The following is a 10,835-nucleotide window of genomic DNA, read 5'->3' on the forward strand; positions in this document are numbered from 1 at the left end:
AAAATGAATTATTAGCTAATTTAATTAAAAAGAAGAAAGAAGAAGACAAGACCACGAAAATAAAAAAAATACAAAGGAATATTCACAACAATTGAATAAGAAGTATATTATCAGAAATTGTTCTGTCCAACTATATGCCTAAAGAGTCAACAATGTAAATGAAATAAATGAATATTTTCACAATAGTATAATGCTTGAATGAGTCATAAATGAACATGAAAGAAAAAAACTCCAAGATACATTCAAATGAAGTCTATCAAATCTTCAACAAGGGTCAGGCACAATTGAGAGGACTAAACACCAGCAACAAATGTAGTTGCATATTACTGCTGTAAGTTACTGCAGAATAATTATACTTTTATAATTTATACTTTTTTCTAATTTTCCTTTTGTTTCTTTGATTATATTTTATATTATGTGTGTGTGCCATAGTAATTGTTTCTTGTTTTGCATACATATCACTGTTGGCAATTAGCTTTTATTTTATATGGAAGCCAAGTGATAATATTATTGTTGTAGCTAGCTAATTTTGCTTTGTTGGCCAGATCTACTGTTTTTGCTTAATTGTTGTACATAATATATCAGTTCCTATTTTTGAAATGTTCATATGATATATTCTCTGGGTAGTTAGGTATATAGTCATCCTCCAGTTGTAGCCTCCCAGGTTTTACTTTGAATAGTGTAATGTATACAGTACTATATGCTGTGCATTTATTTATTTTGGTTTTAACATTTTTGGAAGTTTGTTACATGGATTGACAGGAAAATCACCCTTATTGTTTTAAAGGTCTGATGCTTATATTTATACTGTATAGTTAAAGGTTCTGGAATTCTACCAGTTGATCTTTGCAAGGGACCACAAAGGGAGAAATGCATCCCCAGTCCCAAAGCCGAATGGTTTGAAATGTTCTTCTTATTGTTGGAGATCAAGGCCCTGCATCTTCATGAGACATGGGAAAAAGAGAGCAGGAAAAAGAAGAGTTCCAGTTTCTCCAAGTTTCTTTCCTTTTTTTTCATTCAAATCTGGCTCTTGAGTCTCTTTAGATCTCTTTTGCATCTCTTCAGATTTTACAGTTGCTTCAGATACCTTTCTCTGGCATCCAGCTTTGGGAGCAAATGGATGGTACTAAATCCATCTTCAGGTACCTGAAAGCAGAATAAGACTCTGGAAAGAAGGTAATGTAAAAGAAACTAGAAATTTTCATTAGATCCCTCTACCTAGTTTACTACACTAGGGATTTTAGGGAATTTTACTTTGGATAAAATCTGGGACACTTTCTCTTTCGGTTGAACTGACTTAACTTTATTTCCAATGAAAGAGCCCCATTATTCTGTATACTCAAGTTTATATTCTCCTATATATACTTTGTCAGATTTCTGCTTTGAAATCCACTTAAACAAATGGTTTTCTTTGCCACTTACTGTTTGTATTATTTTTATTATTTGAGGGAGAAGAAAGTCAAGTCTTGGTTATAAAACTTGGATCTTCCTTCCCCCCATTAAGAAATAATGAACCAAAATTAAGCTTGAATATGAAAATCACATTGCCTAGTACTCTACTCCTTGAAGCAGGAAACAGATATAATTATAGCCCAATATCTTCTCTCTAAAAGAGTGCAGAAAAGTAATGTGTATGACCCCAATTTTCTGCTTCCCTTGCTAGCAGGAAACAGTCTCCCTTGGAGAAAGCAGTGGGAGTGGTGGAAGGGTTTATAGATTTCTACCTCCTTTCAAACCATACAACAAAACACTCATGTCTTATGTGAAAAATAGAATTGCTATTCTTTTTAGTAAGAATACAAGACAAAAAGTTTGTTTTTTTCCCCTTTGTTACAAGCCTTCACAGGGAAAATGATTTGTTGACACATAAAGGAAAGTATCTCCTTAGGGCACATGCACTCCTGAATACAAGCCATTTCCCACAGTTACTTAGTATACAAAAAACATATAGTCATGTTGGGTCAAGTATTGATCTTCAAGGTCAACATGACTTTCAACTCTCCTAGTATGCAAGTTGCCTAAGATTAGCTAAATTACTTTTGATGGGTTTTTCCATAGTAACTAGGATAAAAGAAGAAAAACTAAATTTACATTTGAATAGAAGACATAATTTAGTGATCCCTTTTCTCTGCAATCACGTTTGAATATATCTATAGATGACATTGCTGCCTTTCCCAGATAGACTACATGATTATGCTTTTGCAGTTGTGCTCCCAGCATAATATCTGGCACATAGATACTTAGTAAGTGCTTATTGCTGAGTAATTACTTAATGAAAGCAACCCTTCTCATTTTTCCATATGTCTGGCATATGTCTGGGTGGTTTCAGTTTTCTAAACATTTTTTCTCCAAAGAGTGGAGTCATTTGCTCTTCTCAATTATCCTTCCTACTAAGAAGTAGCCCTTCCATGACATCATGTTATCTAGATCTGGAGCCATAATGTTTGTCACCAACTCCTCCCCACTTTGGCTTCAGGATCATACCACTATTAAAATCCCTCTTTGGAAAAATCCCCAACTAATTGGAAAATGGAGTTATCTATCTCTTGCTTCTTATCCCTGACTCCAAGCTTGCCCAGGTCTCTTTCCCCCTTTTCTCTTTGCAATAGCTAGTAATGAAAGAAGCAGACTGGTTCAGAGGATAGAAGATTCATGTGGAAACCAGGAAGCTCTGGTACATACTGACTAAGTAATCTTGGACAAGCCATTTAACTTCTCAATGATCTAGGCAACTCTCCAAGACTATGAATTTCAGAGAAGGCAAAGTAGATGGAGTTCACTCATTGGTAGAAGGTATTCCCTCAACTGGGAGTTAGTTCCCTCTATCAATGAAAATCATAGATCAAATTATCCCTTTATTCACAACATTGTCATAGTTGTATGCCAAAAAGACTTTATTGAAGCCAGCAGAATACATATAGACTACTCTTGCAGTACTGTTGGAAAGGATGAGATTTCTCCTGTTCACTTGTGATATGTTAAATCTTGAGAGACACTAATTTCTTCCATTCTCAGGAATATATAGCTAGATAATCTACATAGATTGATTCTACATGTAGTTAGTTGATAGAAAGATAAGATAGAAAAAGCCAAGTTTAAAAATATTTTATTTTTTCTCAAATTAAGTGGAAAAATAATTTTAATATTCATTTTAAGTTTTGAGTTCCAGATTCTATTCCTCTCTTCCTCTTCTTCTCCTTCTCTGAAATAGTAAATAATTTTGATGTAGATTATATATGCAAAAATTTAAAACATATTTCCATATTACTTATTTTGTGGAAGAAAATTCAAGAAAGAAAGAGAAAAAAGATATAAATAATATGCTTCAGTCTTCAATCAGATGCCATCAATTCTTTCTATGCAAGTGGTTAGCATTTTTCATCATGAGTCCTTTGGGATTGTCTTGGATCATTGCGCTGCTAAGAATTTCTGTCATTTACCATTTCTTGTCATACTGTGTATAATGCTCTTATGGTGCTGGTATCTTCACTCTGCATCAGTTCATATAAGTCTTTCCAGGTTTAGAAAAGCAATTATTGAGTAATTACTAGGTGCCACTCATTGAGGATAAAAGTATAAGCAAAAAGGAAAATCCCTTCCCTCAAGGAATTTACATTTTTTTTTTGCTAGGCAATGGGGTTAAGTGGCTTGCCCAAGGCCACACAGCTAGATAATTATTAAGTGTCTGAGGCCACATTTGAACTCATGTATTCCTGACTCCAGAGCCAGTGCTCTATCCACTGCACCACCTAGCTGTCCTCTGGAATTTACATTTTAAAGAGAGAAAATCATAATTCAAGAAAGATGAGAGGCAGTACCCTGAGTAAGAATACCCAAAGGTTCAAAACAATATTGTTCAAGAATGAACTAAGGAGCATAGTGAAGAAGAGACAAAAAGTTAGAATAAAAGCATATCTATCTACTTCCTCCTTTTCCCTCTATTTATATCTAAGGTGTTAGAAAAGATGGGACAGGTGAAGAGATAGGGAGGAGTGGGAGAGATAGACTATTCCATTCCACACTATTGTTAGGGTGGAGAACAAGGTAGGTCAATTTTATCAATGAGCATCCGGTTAAAGAGTAATAGGAGATTCTCATGCCCTGATAACATCATCCAGAAAGGGAAACCCAGTGCCTAAAAACCTTTTCCAGGAGAATTCCTGATAAGTTAATGGGAAAAAAAATAGGATTACAGAGATTTGGTCAGGAACAAAAGCAAGATAACTGATATCTATAGTGCATCTTGAAATAAAAAGGGGGAAAGGGAAGCAAAAATGGAAGATTAGAAATCAGTGAGCTACAAGTATGGGGCTAGGGCCCTAAATGGTGGTTTCTAAATGCATGGGAAGCAATTTACTTTTATCTTTATCTGCCAACATGTGGGGAATTACAGGTAACCAAATAATATCCCTTCTCAGATGTGCTACGGTAGAAGCAATAGGGATAACGACCAATGTAAAATATACAATTTATGCTAGGAATTTTTGCTTTAACATCCTTGCAGTTTTTCTTTGTTGAATTCTTACATTTTTCATAGGCTTTGGAACAAGCATCCCTGATACTCTGAGGGCTGTCATATTGGACAGTGCCGAATTGTTTACAATTATGGATTTCCCGATTGACTTGTTTCATCTTATTGGTGCAATGTATATTGTCAGTGAAGTTGCTGGTCTTGGTGTCCTGCACAAGCTGCCTCTTGAACCACTGAGGAGTATAACCAGGGGGAATTGATGCAGTGACCAGGAACATAGTCACCCAAAGCCCCAGCAGCATCAGTTGGAAAGTTGCCATCAGTGAGCTATCTCTCCTATAAAGGGTAAGTAAAGAACAAGAAAGAAAATCAGGAAGATAGAACAAAATATCTAGGTACCCTCCCAACCCATTTGCTTTGTGATTCCCATTTATAGCACTATCTCCTGTGATTCATATGACTCCATTCAGTCAGTTGGCCAATAGTTTGATCACCCTGTGTATGAACAATCATATGAGGCAGTGTAAGGAGGATAAATAGGAAAAGGAAGACGAGATTATAAAGAAATGACTCCAAGGCAGAAAGAGAGCATCACTCAAAATGAGTGATGTCTTTGTTCTTATCTACTAATATAGATGACCTGCATTCCAGAGGTGCTCAAAAGGATGGGCCTTTTTGTCTACCTGTTCAAGAGACCTTGCTTGACATTTGTTGGATTCTACCACTACTTCAGGTTCTCCTGACACTAGGAAAGAATAAAACTCTTCTAGATGGATGATATCAGGAATGATATGTTTAATTCTGGATTTCCTTGCTTAGATTGCTATCTAAAGATGTAATGAGATCATGTGATACAATGGACAAAAAACTTGTTTTGACATCAAAGAATATGTTCAAATCCTACTTCTGTTGTCTACCATCTAATGTGACTGTTCAAGTCACTCAATCTCTTAGACTCAGTTTCCTCACCTCTCATTAAGTTGGCCTAGATTCCTCTGAGGTCCCTTCCAATTCTAAGTCTATGATACTAAGATGTTATAAGTTCTAAATGTTCTGAGGGAATGTTCAATGAAAATAATTAGAATTGGGGAAAGGAAAAACTCATTGTCAGGAACCCTCTCTTAGTGACATCTTAAAAAATACTTCCTATCATTATAATTTTATAGTCCCTTTCAGCAAGCTCAGTCACATGTCCAAATGATCACTGGGACAGTTTCCTTGAAAAAAAAGTCTTGAAGAGCAGATAAAGAGCAGTGTCTTGAAACAGCTATGGGGGGGTGGGTTAGAAGGAAGGGAGGGAGTAATACTAAGTTGGGCGACAGATTCCTCTCTTGGCTCAGTCCCTAGCCTTTTGATAATCAGCAAATCATGAAAACTATTTGCTGAAAATGAATGTTGTACAGCTAAAGATATGTAAAAACTAAATTAATAAAAACTATTAGTAACATGATCACTCTTTCACTTGCATAGACCCATGGACCATTTCTCAACCAGACTCATTATAATTGATTATGCTGGACTTTGCCAGCATAATTTAATAAAATACATTTAATAAATTAAATATTTATGATCTAGCATAACTAAAAGAGTTTATAGCAGGTCATTCTACTGGGTCAGTCTTGGAAGACTCACAGCAGTCATTTTCTAAACTATAAACACTGCAATTGGATAAGGCAGATTCATTAGTTGAACAAAGCTGTGTTCATCCAACTCTGACCTTCAAGATCTTTCTAGACTACTTTATGTCCCTCATAATTGACTTCCAACCTTTAAATCTAAACCACTTTCACATTTCCTTTCTTCAACCATTCTACATTCTAGCCAAACTAGCTGATTTACTGTTCTTCCTCTATGACATGCCATCTCCCATCTCCATGCATTTGCAGACTGTTCCCCATGCCTACAATTTGCTCCCTCTTCACTTTTACTTTTTAGAGCATTTTGCTGGGACACTGGATAGGGCATTGGACTTTGGGTCATTCAAACAATTAAAATTTTACCTCAGGCACATACTAACTGTGTGATCCTGGGTGAATCTCTTGACCTCAATTACTTTATCTGCAAAATAAGAATAATAACAGCACCAACCTCACAGAATTATGAACTAACATACAACACAGCATGGTGTAAACCTGAATGCTCCATATAAATTCTAGCTATTGTTATCATAATCATTATTATTAGAATCCCCTGTTCTTTCAAGTTTTAGCTCAATTTCATGCTTTCACAAGAGACCTTTCCAGACTACTACCCAGTTATTGATTCTTCTCTACACAGCATTTAAATTAATATGAAAAACATACAAATTATGTATACTTGTTTCCTCCTAATATGAAAGAAGTTCCATGACAGAAATATTATGTTATTATTTTTCATCACACAGGTAGCACTACAAAGGTACCTTACGGGTAAGAACAGGTCAATATGTAACAAATGAGGAACATCAAAGAAGAGCAATTTCAATGAATGAGGAATGCTATTACAGAACTGAATGACAGAAAGAGAATATGGGCTGCTCATATCAGTAAGACTAAGTAATCATCCAAGCATGACCCTGATGCTCTTCTAATTAACCAGATCATAGAGTGGGTTGAAGAAGGAATAGAAGTTGACAATGGAGAAAATAGAGAAGTAAGAGCAGAATGACCACCAGAGGACAGCAGGCCCTCACTTTCCTGCAGATGGTAGGTTCTGAGGTATCATACTCCAAGAGATATACTCTTGGTTAAACAACTATTGTCATCAGAAGAAAAAGGTCAACAGACATAGTTATTGAAAAAATTTTACCCAAAGCAACATGTTTGAAAATTAATCACTAGTGAAGGAACTTCTGGATTTTGCCTCCAGATCCATCTCTAAGCATATAGAAGAAAATGATCTTTTTTGTTCTAAGATGAAACACCTATATCAGAAGTCAGGAGTTCATAAATTCATGATTCAGAATGCTTGGATTCTCAATTAGGCTGATCAGACAGGTAAGGAAAAAAATCTTTGACCTCTCCTGATTGTCTGGATGACTGTCCCCAGGAGCTTTTTTTTTTCAAGACCTCTTATTCTCTGACTGACTCCACCCATCTCCAAGTAAATATTGAGTCTTAGTTTTTTTTTTTTGTTTTAGTTTTTTTTTTTTTTTTGGTAAAGGTTGAGTCTTATTGCATCATTTCACCTAATATCTTTAAGATTTTTCTCAAGGAAAAAAATTTCTTTCTCAAATTCTTTCCTAGACTTAACTTACAGTTTTTTAGTCTAGTTGGCTTGAATATATGAAATAATGTGATCTAGTTTCTGCCTATTCTTTGAAGTTATCTGCCTGCATCTCTTGACTCTCTCATCATTACCAAGCAGTGGATCTGCCTTAAATTCTTAATTTCAGTCTCTCAAGCTCTTCATTCATTGGATATTCTTTCTTATGCTTTACCTAAATGTCCATGCTTTGAATTCAGTTCATTCTCTTTTACATATCCAGGCTCTTAGCGTTACCCTTAGGCAACAATCTTCCATTGACTTGAAATGATTATCAAATCCCCCCCCCATCATCCTTTTTGATTCTAGTCTAAAATATCAAAATTTCCTTTTTTTTTCAGAGAGGCAAGAATGAGTTTAGGAAGAGAATTCTGCAAATGCGGGGAGTCCAGAAGAGACTTCTGACATCTGAAGCATCAGGAAAACTTTATCTAGAGGATTTTCTTAAAATTTCTCCCATGGCATTTAGCTAGCTTAACTGTTTCTTTCTTTCCTAAAAAAGCAAACATACCCACCTGGTAGGAATTTAAATAACTGCTAACCTCTACAACAGATCCAGTCCTTGTGGAGGCAATTTGAAGTCCAGTTGGTTCAATGGAGTCTTTAATATGGCCAAAGCAAAGTCAAACACTTCTCCACTACCAAAACTAAAGAACTTTGAAATTGTCTGGGCCTGGTTGTTGAGACAACAGAAAATAGTTTCACTGACACTTGAGAATTTGACTATATATATATATATATATATATATATATATATATATATATAACAATGACTGGCAAGGGATCAGAGGGTGAGGAAATATAAACAAAATTTGACAGAAATCATGCTTATCATAAGGCAAAGAAGAATTGTAAAAGGTCAAACCACAAAGAAAAAAAGAAAGATGAGAAATGAGAAAGAAAAAGAGAGAAAGAGAAAGGAAAGAAGGAAGAAGGAAGAGAGGAAGGAAAGAAAAAAGTTATCTCAAATTCTTTCCTAGACTTAACTTATAGTTTTTTAGTTTAGTTGGCTTGAATATATAAAATAATGTGATGTAGTTTCCTGCCTATTCTTTGAAGTTATCTGCCTGCATCTCCTGACTCACTCATCATTACCAAGCAGTGAATCTGCTCTAAATTCTTAATTTCAGTCTCTCAAGCTGGTGGTGCAGTGGATAGAGCACTGACCCTTAAGTTAGTAGTACCTGAGTTCAAATCTGACTTCAGACACTTAATAATTACTTAGCTGTGTGGCCTTGGGCAAACCACTTAACCCCATTTGCCTTGCAAAAAAAATGACTGAACCAATGCACAATGCCACTAACAACACATTAGTGTGCTAGTTTTCAGACGGCCCTTCTAATATTTGGCATTTTTGATCATCTTTGACAATGATGGATATGAGGGTGGGATGGGGATAAGTCTAATTTATGCTTCTCTAATTATTTTTTGGAACATGTTTTTAAAATGACTGTTGATAACTTGCATTTCATCTTTTGAGAACCATCTGTTCTAAATTCATATATATGTATGCAAATTTCATATATAAATATTTATATATTTTGATTCAGTCATTTGTCTTGTGTCCAACCAAATGACCCCTTTACAGGGTTTTCTTTGCAAAGATACTAGAATGGTTTGGCATTTACTTCCTCAACTCATTTTACAGATTAAGAAACTGTGACAAACAGGGGTAAGTGACTTGTATAGGGTCATAGAGCTAGTATGTTCCTAGGATTAGATTTGAATTCAGTTCTTCCAGAGTCCAGACCCAGTATTCTACTACTTTGCTACCTATACATATTTTGAATAACAGATCTTAATCAGAGGTATTTGCTGCAAAAATTTTCCACATTTAACCATGTCTCTTCTACTTATGATTTTTTTGTTTGCTTTTGGTGAAAAAAGTTTTTCAATTTGCTGTAAGCCATTTTATCTTTTATGATCATCTTTGTCAAGACATCCTCTCCATACATATTGGTGAAATGTTCAACTTTTCCTTTTTTATTTATTTTATTTACGATTTGTATCTATTTGGAGTATGTTGAATCGTTAGCCTTACCCCAATTTCTACCAGCTTGCTTATTTGCCTCAGTGGTTTTTTTTTTCCTTAGTGAGTCTTTATACCAGTAATTACTTTCTCTGTCTTACATATCTAATCTGTTCCATTGATCTCTCTTTCTATGTTTAACCAGTAGAAAATTATTGCTTTATAGGTGCAATTTGAAATCTGGCATTACTATGCCCAATTTTTTCATGATTTCCCAAGGAATTTGAAAATATTCCTCCAGATTAATTCAATTAAGCTTTTATTTAGTTCTAAAAAGTAACTCTTTTTTAGTTTGATTGGTAGATCCTGAATCTCCACACTAATTTTGACAATACTATCATGAACAATTTTTTGTTTAATTAGTGAAATCTTCCTTCAATTTTATAAAGAGTTCTTTGACAGAATTCCTGCATGCTTTTGGGTAATCAAACTCCAAAATATTTTGTATTAATTCTGTATTGATTCCAAATGGAATCTTTTTTCAATCTCTTCTATTCAGATTTGTGAGAACTATACAGAAAGAATGATGATTTTGATAGTTTTATTTTATAGCCTCCTAATTTTCTAAACTTAATAATTGCTTTGGATAATCTTTTAGCTGAATCTCTAAGACTACATAGATTATCATATTTGGGGAATGAAGCATTAATTTAGTTCCTTCCCTGTTTTATTATTTTAAAATGTTCTTTTTCTTCCCTAACAGTTAGTACTTTTTTATTTTGAAAATTTTTATCATTGAATTTTGTTTTCATTTCAGTTCCAAACTCTCTCTTCTCTCTTCTCCCCACCTCACTCATTGAGAGGGCAAGAAAATGAAAATTCATTACAAACATTTTGCACAAACGTGCAAAATAAAGATCTGCATTAGCCATGTTCCATTAAAAAAAAGTAGGAAAAAAGAAATGGAAGAAAATGTGCTTCAATCAGCACTGTATCTCATTTATTTCTTTTTCTGGAGATTGATAGCATGAATCCTTTGGAATTTTGTTTCATCTTTCTGTTACATAGTGTTGATTATCTTTACAATTCAACTTTTTCTATATAAATTGTTGTTCTGGCTCTGCTCACTTTGTTTTGCATTAATTTTTATAA

General features: G+C 34.6%; 1 long non-coding RNA gene across 1 annotated transcript; it reads left to right on the top strand.

Annotated features, from left to right (window-relative positions):
- The first annotated feature begins 1,071 nt into the window (after nucleotides 1-1,071).
- Nucleotides 1,072-8,288, top strand: LOC141520145 (uncharacterized). Its single transcript, XR_012477550.1, has 4 exons — nucleotides 1,072-1,176; nucleotides 4,538-4,816; nucleotides 6,855-7,446; nucleotides 8,056-8,288. It is a non-coding gene; the product is annotated as an uncharacterized LOC141520145 (long non-coding RNA).
- The last annotated feature ends 2,547 nt before the right edge of the window (nucleotides 8,289-10,835 follow it).

Source organism: Macrotis lagotis, chromosome 4 (assembly GCF_037893015.1).
Source record: "Macrotis lagotis isolate mMagLag1 chromosome 4, bilby.v1.9.chrom.fasta, whole genome shotgun sequence".
Classification (NCBI taxonomy): Eukaryota; Metazoa; Chordata; class Mammalia; order Peramelemorphia; family Peramelidae; genus Macrotis; species Macrotis lagotis.